The sequence below is a fragment of the Crotalus tigris genome, unplaced genomic scaffold (assembly GCF_016545835.1).
Source record: "Crotalus tigris isolate CLP2741 ecotype Arizona unplaced genomic scaffold, ASM1654583v1 scf7180000018030.5226217, whole genome shotgun sequence".
Classification (NCBI taxonomy): domain Eukaryota; kingdom Metazoa; phylum Chordata; class Lepidosauria; order Squamata; family Viperidae; genus Crotalus; species Crotalus tigris.
In genome coordinates, this window is record NW_024096786.1 from 4,285,257 (window position 1) to 4,301,014 (window position 15,758).

A 15,758-nucleotide genomic window follows, 5' to 3' on the forward strand; every position below is an offset into this window, starting at 1 on the left:
TTTTTCCTGTAGCAACAATCCTGGGGAGGAAGGTTGGGATGAAGAGCATGTGACTGGTTCAAAATAATCCAGTAAGATTTCATGGATTTGAGCATGGGGCTTGCCAGTGCCAGATCCTCCAATTTTTACAGGATCCACTTTTGTTTTAGTGTACCGGTAGCCTACACTTCAATTTCAAAGGGCAATGTATTGAGAATTGGATCTTAAAAAAAGAACAGTAAATAGTCACTAGCTCAGCTCCACATACGCTTATGCAAACATGGCAGTGATCATTCTTACTAGTTCTTGTGTTTTTGCAATTACACATTTAATTGGTCTTGCCTTCCTAGCATTCAAAAATATTTAATCATCTAGTAAATTACTAGCTGTTCACTACACAAATAGCTCTAGGCGGTTTATAAAATGCTACCAAAAACTGTCATAATTAAAAGAAGAAAATACACGGCAATAAAAAGTGGTACTGTAAATATTAAAACGTTGGAAGAGTAAAAGGTCTGGAAAATGAGCAGGCTTGCTTCAGCTGGGTAGCAGTTTGTTCTATAATATGAGCCCTGCCCAGGAGAAAGGTGTCAGTTCTTCAAAATTATATTAACAGAATCTGACTGTGTTTTCTCTTCCCTTCTTATACCAGTCTGAGCTTTTTCTTAATGTTTACTTTGTTTCCCAGGCGTAAAGCATGTTTTTGTATATGTTTCTTTAACCTTCTCTTTATAGATTCTCCAAGGCCATCTCTGTGGTCCTCTACAAAAGCAGAATTCATCACCAGTCTCAAAGGTATTCATAGAAATACCCATAAAAGGACCTAATTGACTTAATAGTGTGGAGTAGGTTGTGCCAAAATACTGAAAGTACCTTGTGTTATTAGGTAGAATACAGTTGGTTTATCAGCCAGCTAAAAGGCCCTCCTTCCCAACGATGTTGGTTGGTTCTCTTTTGTCAGTACCTGGTCCAGAAGAATCTCCAGACAACAAACTGATTTTTATGGGAGAGTATAATTCTGTTCAGAAAAGGTATCTGCCCCATGTCAGGAAGACCCATCAGTCAGACTTCCCTTGTTTTCCATGTTGTTTTCATCTATGAGGTCTTGACAGATGTCATTGTAATACTGCTTCTTTTCTAATAACACTCAGAAATTCTTTGCTAAATTCCTTCTTCAAATCTTTGTCTCTCCTAGCTTTGGCTTCTCCTAGCTTTTTTGGCAAATTCTGCCAGTTTGTTTTCGTCTGTTACTTGAACAATGGGAGCCTTTTTCACATTCATCCCTGGCAATTCTTTAATTCATTCCATAGTCCCTCTACTTCCTCATGAGTAAGATCCAGAACTTCAAACTGATTCCTGATGTTGTCCTTAAAAAAGGGGGATATATGCTCAAAATCATATTGTGGAAACTGATTGGCTTTGTTCTTTTGCTTCAGCTTGACTTGAAACTTGCACATGAGCAGTTCATGATCTGTTCCAGTCAGCCCCTGGTCATTTGGTCTTATAACTGAGCTCTTCTTATTATTACTATATAGTAATAATTTGATTTGATTAATTTTATTTCTGTAAAATGTTCATGTATAGTATCATTTAATTGTTGGGAAAATGTGCTAGCCGTGAAGAAATCCATGGACTAGCACAGGGGTCCTCAACCTTGACAACTTTAAGACTTGTGGACTTCAACTCCAATGACCAAGATGAAAATCTTATTAAGCAACTGAAGGATCAAAGACAAACCCACATTAAGAGAATTTATGGGGTTTTAGTTGAATTGGACTCAGAAACGGAACTAATTAAAGATTGTATGATTAGATGGGCGCAGAATTTTGGTGAGCCAGTTTCATTGGACACCTGGGAAACTATTTGGGTGAGAAATGTCAAATTTACTCAAGCACAGAACTTAAGGGAGAATTTTTATAAAATGTTTTATAGATGGCACCTTGATCCACAAAAAATGTCTTATATGTATCCTGACGTGCAACCCAAATGTTGGAGATGTGGTTATAAGGAGGCTTCCTATTATCATATTTGGTGGTCATGCAGAGAGATAAAAGCATTTTGGATTAAAATATGGTGGAATATCCAGAGAATTTTTAGAAGGAGGGTAAAATTTACTCCGCAATTATTTTTGTTAGGTATTGTTACAGATTGTGATACAAAGGAGGTTGTATTGATGTTAAACTTGATCACAGCCGCTAGGCTGTTAGTAGGACAATACTGGAAGAAGGAATCTTTGCCTACATTGCAGGAATGGTTTCTTAAAGTAGCTTATCTGGCAGAAATGGCAAAGATTTCGGCTTTCTTAAAGCAACAAACGCAAGAGAAGTTTTTTGCTGTTTGGGATAAATGGATAAAATTTATACAATTTAGATTGGGTATACAAAAATATTATATAGTTTTTTCATAAGTTTTATTTTCATATATATCATAGATAATTTTTTATATATATAAATATAAAGTTTTTAATTTAATTTTTATTTTTATTTTTTAAGCCTATATTCTGCTCTGGGAAGCTCAGGGGGGGGGGAAGGGAGGGTTTTTGTTTTTTTTTTTGTTTTTTTTTTTGGGAGGGCTGGGGGATGGGGTTTTTTTTTTATTTAATATATGTATTGTTTAGTTTTATTTTTCTGTATATGTTGCCTCTTGTTTTGTATTATTTTTCCTTTTTTGTAAAATTTATAAAACTTTCAATAAAAAAAAAAAAAAAAAAGACTTGTGGACTTCAACTCCCAGAATTCCTCAGCCAGGGGACTAAGAAGCTATCTGTCCTGTTTCATTTCTATTTCTAGGGAATGCATAATGCTCTTCTTCTGTGTTAGTGGTTGGAACATAAACCTAGGCAATATCCCATTAAAGCGTTGTCCCTATAACTGAATTGATATTAATCAGTTGTTGTCTTCCTGATTATGAGAACAATACCATTCCTTGTTTTTTTATGTCCTGAGTCGTAAACAGTACGATTTTACTGAAAATGACCAATTCCAATACATTTCAGTTTGCTGATGCCTAAGATGTCAATATGTACAATAGTCGACTGATTTCATTTTTCACTGTGTTGTACTTTCCATGTTCATGCTTCCTATGTTCCATGTTCTCACTGTAATCTTGTCTTTGCAACTTCAATCCTGGAACATTGCACCCACCCTTCCTCATGAGGAAGCACAAGACTCCAGGGAGCAGAGGGATGTTGAGGAGCTATTATATCAAGCTTCCAGGAGATTCTGTTACTCTACCAAGTCAGTGGAGAAAACTCTTTTGGACCAATCACTCCGTAACCCTAGCCTACAGAATTGTTCAGTGGCAATAACATTGGGAGAGGTATAAGATTCAAACTAAGTAAACTTGGGTGGATGTCATGACCAATCTGATCCTCACTGAAATTGACCTTTACTTCCCACAAAGATGGGTGTGTGTGTGGGGGGGATAAATTTATTTTAAATTGAATCTAGCCTAATCAAAAATCTAAGAGTTTCTTGCTCTGGATTGAATGCACTGACAGTCCTGCTCTGTGCGGACAGCAGATTCAAATATCCAACCATTCCTAGTGTTGTTCTGAGCAAGCCACTGGAACAGGAACAAAGGCTACATGTTTGTTCTGCAATTTCTGAAAACCTGTTAATCATGCTATTTTTATTATTGTTATTGTTGCCCACGTTCATTTTTCATGAAGAAGGAACCTTCATAGCCTCCAGTTTAAAAATCTTGAGATTTTTCTCTCCCCCCCCCCAATTGCTGTCATGTCAACTTGACATACCATACTTGGAATCCCTGTTTTTAAATTTCCATCACATTGCTTTGTGGTGGGGTGTCTGAGATTTTGGTATGAGTGACTGGCCGTATTTTTAGACAATGGTGTTGTTTTAGCTGCTTGTGTGAAAATATGAAAACTTTCTCTTCATGAATGAACATAAATTACTGGCTTCAAAAATGGCAGAAATCCTCCTTCTGTTCCCCTCCCCCCCTGCAATAGATCACAAATTTGGTTTCAGCTTCAGTTACTACATTCCCAACTACTGTGTTAATTGCCACTACGAACAATTAGTCCTTTATTTTAGTTTGGGACTTCATTTAAAACCAGTAGATTGAATACGGATAACTCCATATATTTAAAGCTGGAGCCTCTGTGGGGATTGTCATAAATAATTTAACTTAAGTGAATGCTGAAATTAGTTAAGGCTCCACGTTGCTTGGCTCCAAGTAGTCTATTTGCGGCCAAGTATGTAGAAGGGTCCTTTGGCGGAAGCTCAGTCTTTCCCATCATCTCTCACCCTCCCTCAACCCAAAAACTCAAATGGAAAACACTATAATGTTCTTGAAGCCACAAACATCTGTGATCCCTGAGATTTAAGAGAGTTTAGTTCTTTTAATTGCTGCAAGTGGAACAGATGGAAAGAGCTGAAAGCTCCAAGGCAGCCTAATGAATGAGGGTGTTTGTGTACTACAGGCAAAAATGGTAGATAGGAAATTAGCAGCCTTAACTGCATTATCTTGCAAAACTGTGGGATCATCATTCTGCAAAGTAAGTGCTTACTATATTTAGAAAAGCTAACAAGGGCCGTACCTGTTTCAAGCACCAATTCAGTCATGACAATATACAGATGCTTTGGATTTTGGGAGCAGGATTTGATTTCTATTTGCAGCTACTCTTTTAAAGAAGGCAAAGAGAACCTCAACAAAGGTGATGATGATGGCACCCCAAAGCCCATCATTATTCCATCTTCTCCAACTTGGTACGCTCTGTAAGTTTGGAAATTAAGATCCTTTTTTCTTGGCAGCAATTGAGGGAAGGAAATGAATGACCCCTATGCAAGAGGTGGTAATTTGTAATTGGCCTGGTGCACAACCAGTTAAATGTGAGCCAGCAGTGTGCTACAGCTGCCAAAAAAGGCCAATATAGTCCTAGCTATTATCAACAGAGGGATAGTATCAAGATCATGTGAAGTGATAATATTGGCTTTTTTTTTTATTGGTCACAGCAATACAAAAAAAATAGTGAAACTCTTAGAGCGCAGAGAAGAACAACAATGATGATTAGGGGGTTGGAAGCTAAACTGTATGATGAAAGATTATGGGAACTGGGAATGTCTAGTCCAGTGATGGCAAACCTTTTAGAGACCAAGTGCCCAAACCGCAACCCAAAACCAACTTATTTATCGTAAAGTGCCAGGGCCACATCAGCATTGTGGTGCCCTCAGGGGTGGCGGGGGGCATGGCCCACTGGGTGGTCATGGCTGTGGTGGTCATGGCAGATTGATGTTACTCATGGGGGGATGCCTGTGGGGGCCGGGCAGGGTTGGGTGAGATCCAGGGGGTCTCTGGTGGGTGGGGTGGTGGGCAGGAGGCTTGTCCTGCAGAGTGAGGCAGGGGGTAGGTCAGGGGTGCCATTGCCAAGGGGCAAGGCAAGGCAAGGCAGGGGCTGGGATGGCTGCTGCCTGACACCATCGGCCCCTGCACACAGAGGCCAGCGAGTGCATGGGGGCCGATGGTATCCGTTAGCAGCCACAGCCTGCCTGCTATCCTGCATCATGGCAAACTGGCCATGGAACCCCATCGGCACCGGCGGAGATGTCCCTGGGACGCTGGAAAGAAGCCCTTGCTTTGCCGGGAGCTCCTGCCCCCACCCCAGTCAACCCCCTAAGCAGCCCACCCCGACCAAGGAGGAGGGAAGGCAAGGCAGAGAACTGGCTGTTAAATTATTTGAAACCCACCACTGGTTGCTTCCAAAGACCGCTCACTCACTCTCCCACCCAAACCTGCTCCTTTTATAGGTTCCCCTCTCCCCGCCCGGCTCTCGCACCTGTTCCCGGACTCCGCATGTTATGGAGAGGGGGACGGGAGAAGCCCAGCCCCGTGTCCCTCTGTCTGGGGCAATGGCATGCATGCCTATAAAGAGGACTCTGAGTGCCACCTCTGGCACACATGCCAAAATAATTGCAAAGCTTTGCCTGTGCATCTATTGGGAGAGTTCCTAATATTTCATAAATATTATTGCTCACTCTCCATAGCTATTGTAACTCACTCTGCCTATTCCTATTTCTGCTGAAAAGGGCCATTATTTTCTAATGATCATGGTATCATTTGTTTTTACTAGTTCCCAAGTGTAAGTTTTGACATTGCAAAAATATCCTCAGGCTAAGGAGAAATACCTGCTTTAAATTCTCAAATTACTCAGCAGAATAAAGGACTTGCTGCCAAATTGGCTTGCTAGATCATAATTATTAATATCCTATATTATCCTATATTAAGTAAGTGCGTCGAATGGCATTTAAAAAATAAAAATCCACAATTAGTCAAATGTTTTCTCATGGGTTGTGGTATAGAAAACCTGCCCATCGTTCCGTGGCAATTCAGCTAATCTTTATAAAGGTAGCGCCAGGCTGGGGATTTTCCGCAGCGATCCCTTTCTCGCTGGCGTGATAGTTTAATGGTGCCAATGTAAGTAACGCATACGGAGGTGGAGGTGGGTCCGTTATATGAGCTAAATTCCAGCTACATTTCCTGGTTTGAATGATGATCCTCAGAGCGAGCCAGAGGTTAATGGAGGAGGAGCGGATTTTAACTTCAGCATGGAAGATATTTTAAGAGAGATCTCCCATCTCGTGTCACTTTTCGGTTCCCAGTCATGCTGGTATTCTTCTCTCCCTGGAAGAACTTGCGAAGGCCACCACTCGCATCCCGGCTGCCGTCAAGCCGCACGCGCTGGGCAAATCGGCGGCAACAACTCGTCACCGAGGCAACGCGGGAGCTCCTCCTCCTCCTCCGCTCTCCCGTTAGCCTTCGGGGCCAGTTCTCGCGAGGCTTGCCAACTGGAGGCGCCGCCATATTGTGTGACACTATTTTGATTTGGATTTGGCTGGCTGAGACACGCAGCGAGCGGAGGAGGAGGCGGCGGTGGCGGAGGAGGAGGAGGGACGGGAGCGACTGGGAAGCCGGAGCGGTTCCAAGCGAGGTCGGGAGAGGCGGTGACGGCGGCGGCGCCTGGAAGACCCCCCCCTCCCGCCAGCCATCCCGCCTTCCCCCGCCGCCCCTTCCGCGCTGCCCGCCCCAGCACGGACCCCCCCCTTGCTCCCTCCCCCGGTGGCGGCGGGAGGCGGCGGCAGCTCCGGAGTGGCTCGGAGGGGTCGCCTTTCCGGCTGGAGGCGGCAGCGGCGAGTGCCGCTGCTGCGGAGAACGGAGGAGGAGCCCGCGCCGAGGACGGGTGAGCGAAGTCGGCTGGCCTGCGGGGCTGGCGCCCGCTTCTCCAAAAGACTGTCCGCCTGGCGGGCCTGGAGGGAGCGGAGACCCCGCTGCCTGTCTGGGCCCGACTGGCCGCGGGGCCCGGGAGCAGGAGGGGCGGAGGGGGGGCGTGTGCAGGCAGGGCCGGGTGGCGGTGGCCCCGCTGGGGAGAGGAGGAGGAGCTGGGCTGAGCTTCCGCGGTCTGTTGGGGAGCTGGACGCCGCGTTCGCTCGGCCGAGGGCTGGGAAACTTCTTCCGCTCCTCCTCGGAGCCCCTTCGGAGACGTCCCGGGAGGCGAGCGGCTTTTTTCTTTTTTTTTGCCTCCTTGAATTCGGAAGCTTTTCTTCGCTGGTTCAGTTTGCTGTTGGGCGTCGTATATCTGCTTGTCTCTGTGCTTCTCCTTCCCTGAAGAAGAGCTCCTACTCTTGACTCCCAATTGGATGGGTGTAGGAAGTGTGGGCTAGTTATTTGTTTATTTAAAAAATCATCTAATATGTATTTTCTGCAAGTGTTCCTTAAGGGAAGAAATATTAGAATTTGGACCGTACCTGAGAGGCCATATTTTGTAACATCCTCAGCCAGACTTCATGCTCCAATTCAAATTGGATTTCCAATAGTTGGTGCTAGAGTAGAATCACCTGTTCTAATTGTTATATTTTACTATTGTTATTCAGGAGCTGAATATTCCGAGGGCTGCTCTGCATTCAGTGCAGTGTAATAATCCATCCTGAATGTGACTAAATCATGTGTGACAGTGACCAGATCAGCTTTCTGCAGGAAACTAAGCGAGCAAAAAAATAAAAAACACCAAAAAACATTCCAGTCATTGGTGGCTATATCAGAATCCAGGAGCAAGCACTCTCAGACCATAAAAGTGATTTTTTAGGAAAACACAATGATGTTAAGATTCAACCCATAAAGTGTCATTATTTTTCCTACTGTCCAAATAGCCTTTTGTTTTTAACATATCTTTTGCTGCTACCAATCAATCTCTGCTGTTTTTTATGTTCAGATTTAAAGAGATAACATAGTGAGATATCATCAGCATATTGGTACAGTAGTGCAGGTCTCTAGACAGTCTTTTCCAAAAATGTATTAATTCTTGTAAATAGAAAAATGAAACTACCAGTACTAGATGATCCAGTGTTCTTGAATTTAAACGTCAATACGATGGTAACAAGGAATGCTATGAATTATCCAAATTATATGCAGGTTACTTTTTCCTGTATTAGATTTAAAGAGATTTTTCCCTTAATGCCATTACTTGGAATCTATCTATCTTCAGACAGCAGTTGAACTACTACAAAAACAATAGCTTAATACCGCCCCCAAATTTTGAAATGCATGGTAAGTTGTGGCAAGAAAGAATATAGATGCAGTCACTCTGCACAATATTGCTTTTTTTAAAAAAATCAAATTTGTCTTTTAAGATTTTAATACAGATATTTTTATATCTGTATCAAAAGAAAGCACACTATCTTCTGTAGGTATATGGGAAAACTGCTACAAAACTATAAAATATTTAAAAATACGGTAATTCTTGGAGCAGCACTTTCAACAACTACCCTTTTTATTAAATATTTAATAAAATATTAAATATTTCTTAGAATATTCATCAGTATATTTATTATGAAATGGTCCATTGTGTAAGTGCTAATTTTAGTGAAGTGACTTCTGGATAAAAATCTATGGTGCAGATATATGCTAGGTCATATATTTTTGGATGACAGTATTTTCTATGTACAGGTTAATTTTAGTTAGCTAAAAGCAGTTTTTACTTATTTGAACAGCTGGTTTGCTTCTTTTATCAAGTGTACTTTTTGGAGGAGTTATAGTTATTGAAAGCCTTGTAAGTGAACTGCTCAACAATTCTGATAAAGCAGAATTAAAATATGACTTCAGCTTGATACAGGAGGATGGATAAAGCTGAGGCAATATCATTGACAAAGTGTGAATACTGTGGAATGTATAAAATGTGTGATCATAAAAGGGGGAATTCTGATTGGGTCAGAACATATTGCTTACTCTAGATTTTTATTTCAGTCACTTACAAAAAATGTGAACTTTTAAAATTGCAATTGTAAACTGAGGTTAGATTTTACTAATAAGTTGTACATGTACAATGAATCGGTGAATGTGGTACTTTTTTAAAGTTTTAGTTCTTAAGATTTTATGAAGCAATATTTAGGTCTTGGTTAATCTGCAGTTAGTGTTGCTTATGTTATATGAACACTAGTTACTGTAAACATTGTTATTTATATTTATTTTTTGTAAATATAAGCACCAAAGTGATTTTTAAAGACATGTTTGCAGTAGCTATTCTAGTTCAAAGTATTAAATGTAGAAAATAGCCTAACTAATGCTTGATATTTTAATAATTCTAAAAACCAGATTATTGTATATTGCTATGTAGAATGCTTCAGTTTAGAATGCCACAACTATTCCATTAGAAAAATGCTTTTCTTTTGATTTTTATGTCTTAACGCAAGACAATTTGTCCCTCAACTGATTGAAAATAGAAAGCAATGATTTTTTTATATTTCATTAAACTAATCCAGAAATGGAACTTCAGGCTAGGACTTATAGACTATCTTTGTAGGAATTTTATTACATTCCTCATTGAAAGTTGGTTATAGTTTATAATTATGTAGCAAATTATTGCTGGCACATGTTAATTATGTATTTGATCTAAAATTCATTTTGGCCACAACATTGTAGAAAATATTCAAAACCAGAAGATATAACTAGGTTGAAAGAAATGACTTATCCCCAGTTTAAACGTTCAGTTTAAATCAGTGGTTCTTAACCTGGGCGATATTGCCCCCCAGGGGGCAATTTCATTTTTTCAGGGGGGCGATGGAACGAAAAGGGGCGACGTGGGGGCAAAGGAACGAAAAGGGGGCGATATGGGGGCGATGGAGTGAGAGGTTTTGGGGACACTTTTGTTACTGTTTTTCTTTTCGGGCGTTTCACTTTCTTGCAATTGAATTTTGTTTTCAGTGGCCATTACATTTAAGTGTCTTGAATCAATAAGATAATAATGAAATACATGTATCACGAAGTTTGGGAATAAAGTGACGGGTGCACCAAAATTTTTCACACAGTTGAGATATGGGAAAAAGACTGGAAATAAATTATTTGCATCAATATGTCCTGATGACAATTTTAAAGAAAACAAAGTGTTTGGATAAATTGAAGAATTATTTCCTATGTGGTGATTGAGAGGTTATGTTGGGGGAGGGGGGCGATGACAACTTCCTCATTGGCTCAAGGGGGCGATTCGTTCAAAAAGGTTAAGAACCACTGGTTTAAATGACTCTTTGTATGTACTAAAGTTAATGGATATTAAATTTATAAAAAAATATATATTTTCACATTTTATTAAAAAAGATAATATTTAAGAAAATATGCAGAAACCATTTGTAATCTTGTACAATGGTTAATTTTGTTATACAGCATAGAAAGTTGGGAGTGTACAAATCTATTTTGCCTGAATAATTGCCTCTTGAAGACAGTTTTCTTTAAAAAAGCTAGTTTAAATTCTACAAAAACAAAACATTTTAGTTTTTAAATATGCTCTTAAATTCCAGGTGCTCAAGGTGGTATGCTTCCCTCTTCCTGTAATAATAACCTTGCAATATAGGTTGGTTTGAGAGAGAAAGTGATTGGCCCAGAGTAATCCAATGAGATTCATTGGCTGAGGTGGATTTGAACATGGGTCTTCCTGGTCCTAATCCAATGCTGTAACCATTGTAACATACTGCATGTTCTGAAGTATCTTTGAAGAATTGATTTCGAAGCATAGCTAACCATATAAAATTATCTATGTTTTATAGGAAACAAAGCTAAAACAGTTCAATTGATTCACAATTTACAGTTTATACATGTGAATGTAGATGTAAGCTATATCTAAGATTTTTATTATTCCTTTAGTACTATTTCTTTTTAAATGTCTCTAATATTTATTTTTCCAGTAAATGCACTATAAAAAAGCTAGCAAAAGGGTTTCAAGATTAGGGTAATCCTTAGTTGGTATGTTTCTGTTATTAATCCAAATATTTTTGCCAACTCCTCTGATTAATATCAATTTTAGGTAATAATTTCATTAATGCAAACAAGATTGTGGCCAAATTCTAAACAATATGAAGAAACCAATAATTGAAACGATAGTTAAAAATTCCAAATTTCACACTTAGGAAACATCTTTTTGGTCAGAACTAGTGAAGGTTATGGGTTGAATTTATTGTTGATTTTCACTTTCTTCTGCCAGAAGGATCAGTTCCCTGATTTTCTGCTGCATGTCAGTGATGTAAGATTTGTACCTTTGAAAGTTTGGAGTAATTGACCAGCAGCATGCACAGAAGTCATTTCTTGCAACACTAGCTTTCACCCATTCCAAACTATAGTTGGAGGAATTTATTACAGACCAGCATATCTTCTCCCCTCCTCTATTGTTAACCTGAAGTTTTTTTATGGCTTTCTCAAGTCAACATACATAAACATTCTTAATTTAAGCACCCATTTTTAAAAGAAAACTTGAACAAATTCTCACATGTGTTTACTGGAAAAGTAATCTCATTTGATAATAACTCAATGTGCCAAGATTTATAATTAAATTTATTTGTGAATGAATGTGCTTTGTATTTGGCCGCATTGTTATTTCTAACTATTGTTGTCATTGCATCCGAAAGACCAACTCAGTATGAGATCAAATGACAATATTATATATACACACATGTGTTAGCAATTTATATATATATATATGATCAATAATTGATTGTTGGCAGTCTTATGAATGTCTAATGTACTGTAAAGCTAGATTTAGTAACTACAAATGTTAAAGCATAGTCTCGGGGTATATTGTTGCCCAAATATGTGGTTTTTTTTTAAAAAAAAATACTGACTTTTATGAAGATTGCATACAGAATTTTCCCCCTCAAAAGCTGTTATTCAAATGCCACAAGGAAATCACATTGCCTTGAAAATAAAACAGTATTGTAAAGCCTCTATCCGTGGGCAATCATAATAGCAATATGAAAAATTGTACTGATTCAAATCTAAGCAAATATGTTGATAAATGTTTGCTTTTTTCAATGACACACATTTTATAAATAATAACAAAGGTATGTGTGGAACAAGATGTTTACCTCTGTTTTTATTAGTGCTCAATATGAATAAAAATCCTTTAAATGGAAATAGTAAAAAAGTTGAAAGAACATGCTTTGTTTCTAATTTTTGCTTTAATTAAACTTAAACTTGTGTAAACTTAACTTTTGTTAGAAAATCAGCATTGCTGTCTAGAAGTTTATTTAAAATATACAAACACCCCACAAATAAATCTGTTATTTGCCTGTATCCATTCAGAGCCAATAATTATGGGTAGAACCCATAAAAAGTATTTATACTGAATGTCAGAGTACAGCTGAATTATTGTGAAGCTCTATAATCTTAATTTTGTATAATTTGAATAAAATTTATTGTATTTCTAGCTTTTTTCTTGTTTTCATCATAATATGATTTGTTCAAACTGGAATAATAGAAATTTTAGGAAAAATATTTTCTGTATAAAAAGCTTCAGTATATGCATATGTGGAGTTGCTCACTGGTTATGTGTGATAGAACTGCCCAATTTCTCTTGCCTTGAGGACAGAACTAGGCTTTGTTTACCTAAATTTAAAAAGTAGGCAAGAATAAGTCTCAAATTTGGATTGTATTCGGAATTCTCAAGGGATAAAACTGGATTCACTATGACTGATCTAATTTTCAAAAGCATTATAGCCTAAAAAAAGTTGTGCACTTGGTCTAGGACATATATTTATCATCATAGAGAGCTAGGTTTGGTGTAGTAGTTAAGGCATAAGGCTAGAAACCAAAAAATGTGAGTTTAACTCCCGCCCTTGGGCACAAAGACAACTGGGTGACCTTGGGCCAGTCGCTTCTCTCAGCTCTAGGAAGGAGGCAATGGCAAACCACTTCTGAAAAATTGTGCCAAGAAAACTGCAGGAACCTATACAGTCAGTCTCCAAAAATCAGAATTATCAAGATGCCATATTAATGTATGCTTATAAAACTTGTTAATAGAGTGGACCATTCATATATACTTTGGAAGTTTAAAATAAAGTTATAAAGTTAATAAATGCTTCTATAAATGCTTTATCAAACAAATCTTGCAAATGTCTATAAAGATTCTCAGTCATCCGGGTCATAGTTATCCCAAAGATGCTTTTTCATGAGGCAACTGGACTTTTTTGTTTTTCTTTGAAGACGTTTCACTTCTCCATTCCCCACCATCCAGTCAGAGCTGAAGAAGCTTCTTGGATGAGAAGCGAAACGTCTTCAAAGAAAAACAAGAAAGTCCAGTTGCCTCATGAAAAAGCATCTTTGGGAAATCTTGCAAATTTGTAAGTTCATCATAAGCTGCTTATAGGACATTTTCTGTATCAAACGCCCAAGTATGCAAAAAAAGAGAGAAAGAATAAAGGTTATTTTTACATAGAATTTGAAGTGGGAGAGAAAGATTGCAACTGTTTGATTGACAGCAGTAAAAATAATGAAATCTAACTTAGCTGAGGGACAGTGATCAGGGTCTATACTAAAACTATGTGCTAGAGCAGGGATCCCCAATCCCCAGTCCATGGACTGGCACTGGGCTGCAGCATGCTAGCAACCGGGCCACGCAAACAAGTGAAGCCCCATCCTCAGGATGCAGGCAGCACACAAAACTACGCCCCCCCCTCTGGTCCACGGAAAAATCTCCATAGAATTGGTCCCTGGTGCCCAAAAGGTTGGGGGCCTCTGTCCTAGAGGTGAGTCAGGCAATATGTAGCTTTGCAAATGGCAAGTTGATTTGTCTTTAACAAACTTGGGTTCTTATGGTTCAGTTGTTTTCAGTTAAAAGAAACATACTTCATAGTTCACTATGAAGATGATAAGTTGCCTTTTTAGTGGCTATAGATCACAGTATAGTATTGGATAGCAGCAGTATTGTGGGAAAACTGTTTAGTAAATCCAGTGTCTTTTGCATTACTTCCAAATATAGATCAATATATGTAGATATAATTGGTAATATTGTTCTCATATAGGAACTTCTATTTACAATTTTCAGTCTGTATAACCCACTCCAGCATGGCATGTATTTGAGACTACGCAGGTGACTGTTTGTGTATCGGATTCATGCCAGTTCTGGCTGGTGAAAATCAATTTGAGATAAATTGAAAAAAAAAACTTACTGAACAAACCAAGAGACAAAGACCAGTACTGACCTACTTCTTGCAACAAGGAAGGCTGGAATGGTATTTTATTCTTTGCCAGTTTGCTTTTTGGGATTGCATAGAATGCTTAGGAGATGCGTGAAATATTAAGTGTTTCATATTTTGATGTCTCATTTGGGGCATTCTATAGATTTCCTAGGCATTCTATAAAATGCCTAATTTCACACATTGATGGTAATATATATATTCCTTCATCACAACAAGTTTAGTAACTTGTTGCCTTCCTTAAAGTACGATAAATGATTTCTTCCCACATCCCACCTCTTACCTATAAAAAAATCCTTAAAGCCTTGTCATTTCAGCAAAATGTTGAACTCCATGAAGAGTTACCAGAGATAACATATTTATTTTAATCTTGATCAAATGAACCAACTTTAAACAGATAAATAAAACAATACTAATAAGGGAGAAGATTGTTTCTTGCAGACATTTCATTATCCAAACTAGATAACACCAGAACATATGCAGGAAAACAGTAACTCTGATTGGATACTTTGTTGGATACTGATTTGGATACCTAGTTTGGGAGGCGCTTTCAGAATTCTTCCGTTTTAATTATTTCTGTATAACACAGTATTATGGAGGAAGTGATCTTTTGAGTGCTTTTTTTTTAAACAGCAATTTGCTTACAAATATAATGTTATATAGGCAGTCCCCCAGGATTCAGAACAAGATGCATTCCTAAATCTGTCTTTAGGTTGACTTAGTATATATGAGGGGTAGGCAACCTTGGCTCTTTTATGACTCGTGGACTTCAACTCCCAGAATTCCTGAGCCAGCCATGCTGAGGGGAAAGGGAGAGTTTCCAAGCTGACTCAGGAATTCTGGGAGTTGAAGTCCACGAGTCATAAAAGAGCCAAGGTTGCCTACCCCTGGTATATACGTTAGAACCCATACTTACAGATGGGTTGTCTATTGTTAAAAATGGCAGATGGTATTCTCCTTCCTCAAGTCAATGAACCTCCTTCCTCAAGCCATGCAATGTTTTCATGAACCACTGAAAACAGTCTGTATATTTAAAAAGTATGGGTTCAGTATGAACTGTCCATTATCAGGCATTTTTAAGCCCAGGACTGCCTGTACTAGTCTCAACATACATAGATCTTGGGAGTTCTAATACTTGTTTTCTTCTATGGTAGAAACTACTCACTTTATTTTCTGGCTTTAGTCAACTGGATTATTCATACAAATGATCCTTTTGTCTTATTCCATGTGTACTTGTGTGAAATCATATGGTTTTTCCTATGCATAGTCTCCATAGTCTTAGCTGAAGAAACATAAATCAAACTAAAA

The 15,758-nt window shown here is 38.7% G+C and overlaps 1 protein-coding gene across 2 annotated transcripts in view; it reads left to right on the forward strand.

Annotated features, from left to right (window-relative positions):
- Nucleotides 1–6,843: 6,843 nt before the first annotated feature.
- The window catches only part of TAB2 (TGF-beta activated kinase 1 (MAP3K7) binding protein 2), a 52,636-nt gene continuing 43,721 nt past the window's right edge, over nucleotides 6,844–15,758 (forward strand). Inside the window, exon 1 of one of the 2 annotated variants that reach the window (XM_039346881.1) lies at nucleotides 6,844–7,177. The gene's annotated coding sequence lies outside the window, so the exon portion shown is untranslated. The remainder of the gene's footprint in view (nucleotides 7,178–15,758) is intronic. The other variant, XM_039346880.1, reaches the window with a different exon arrangement.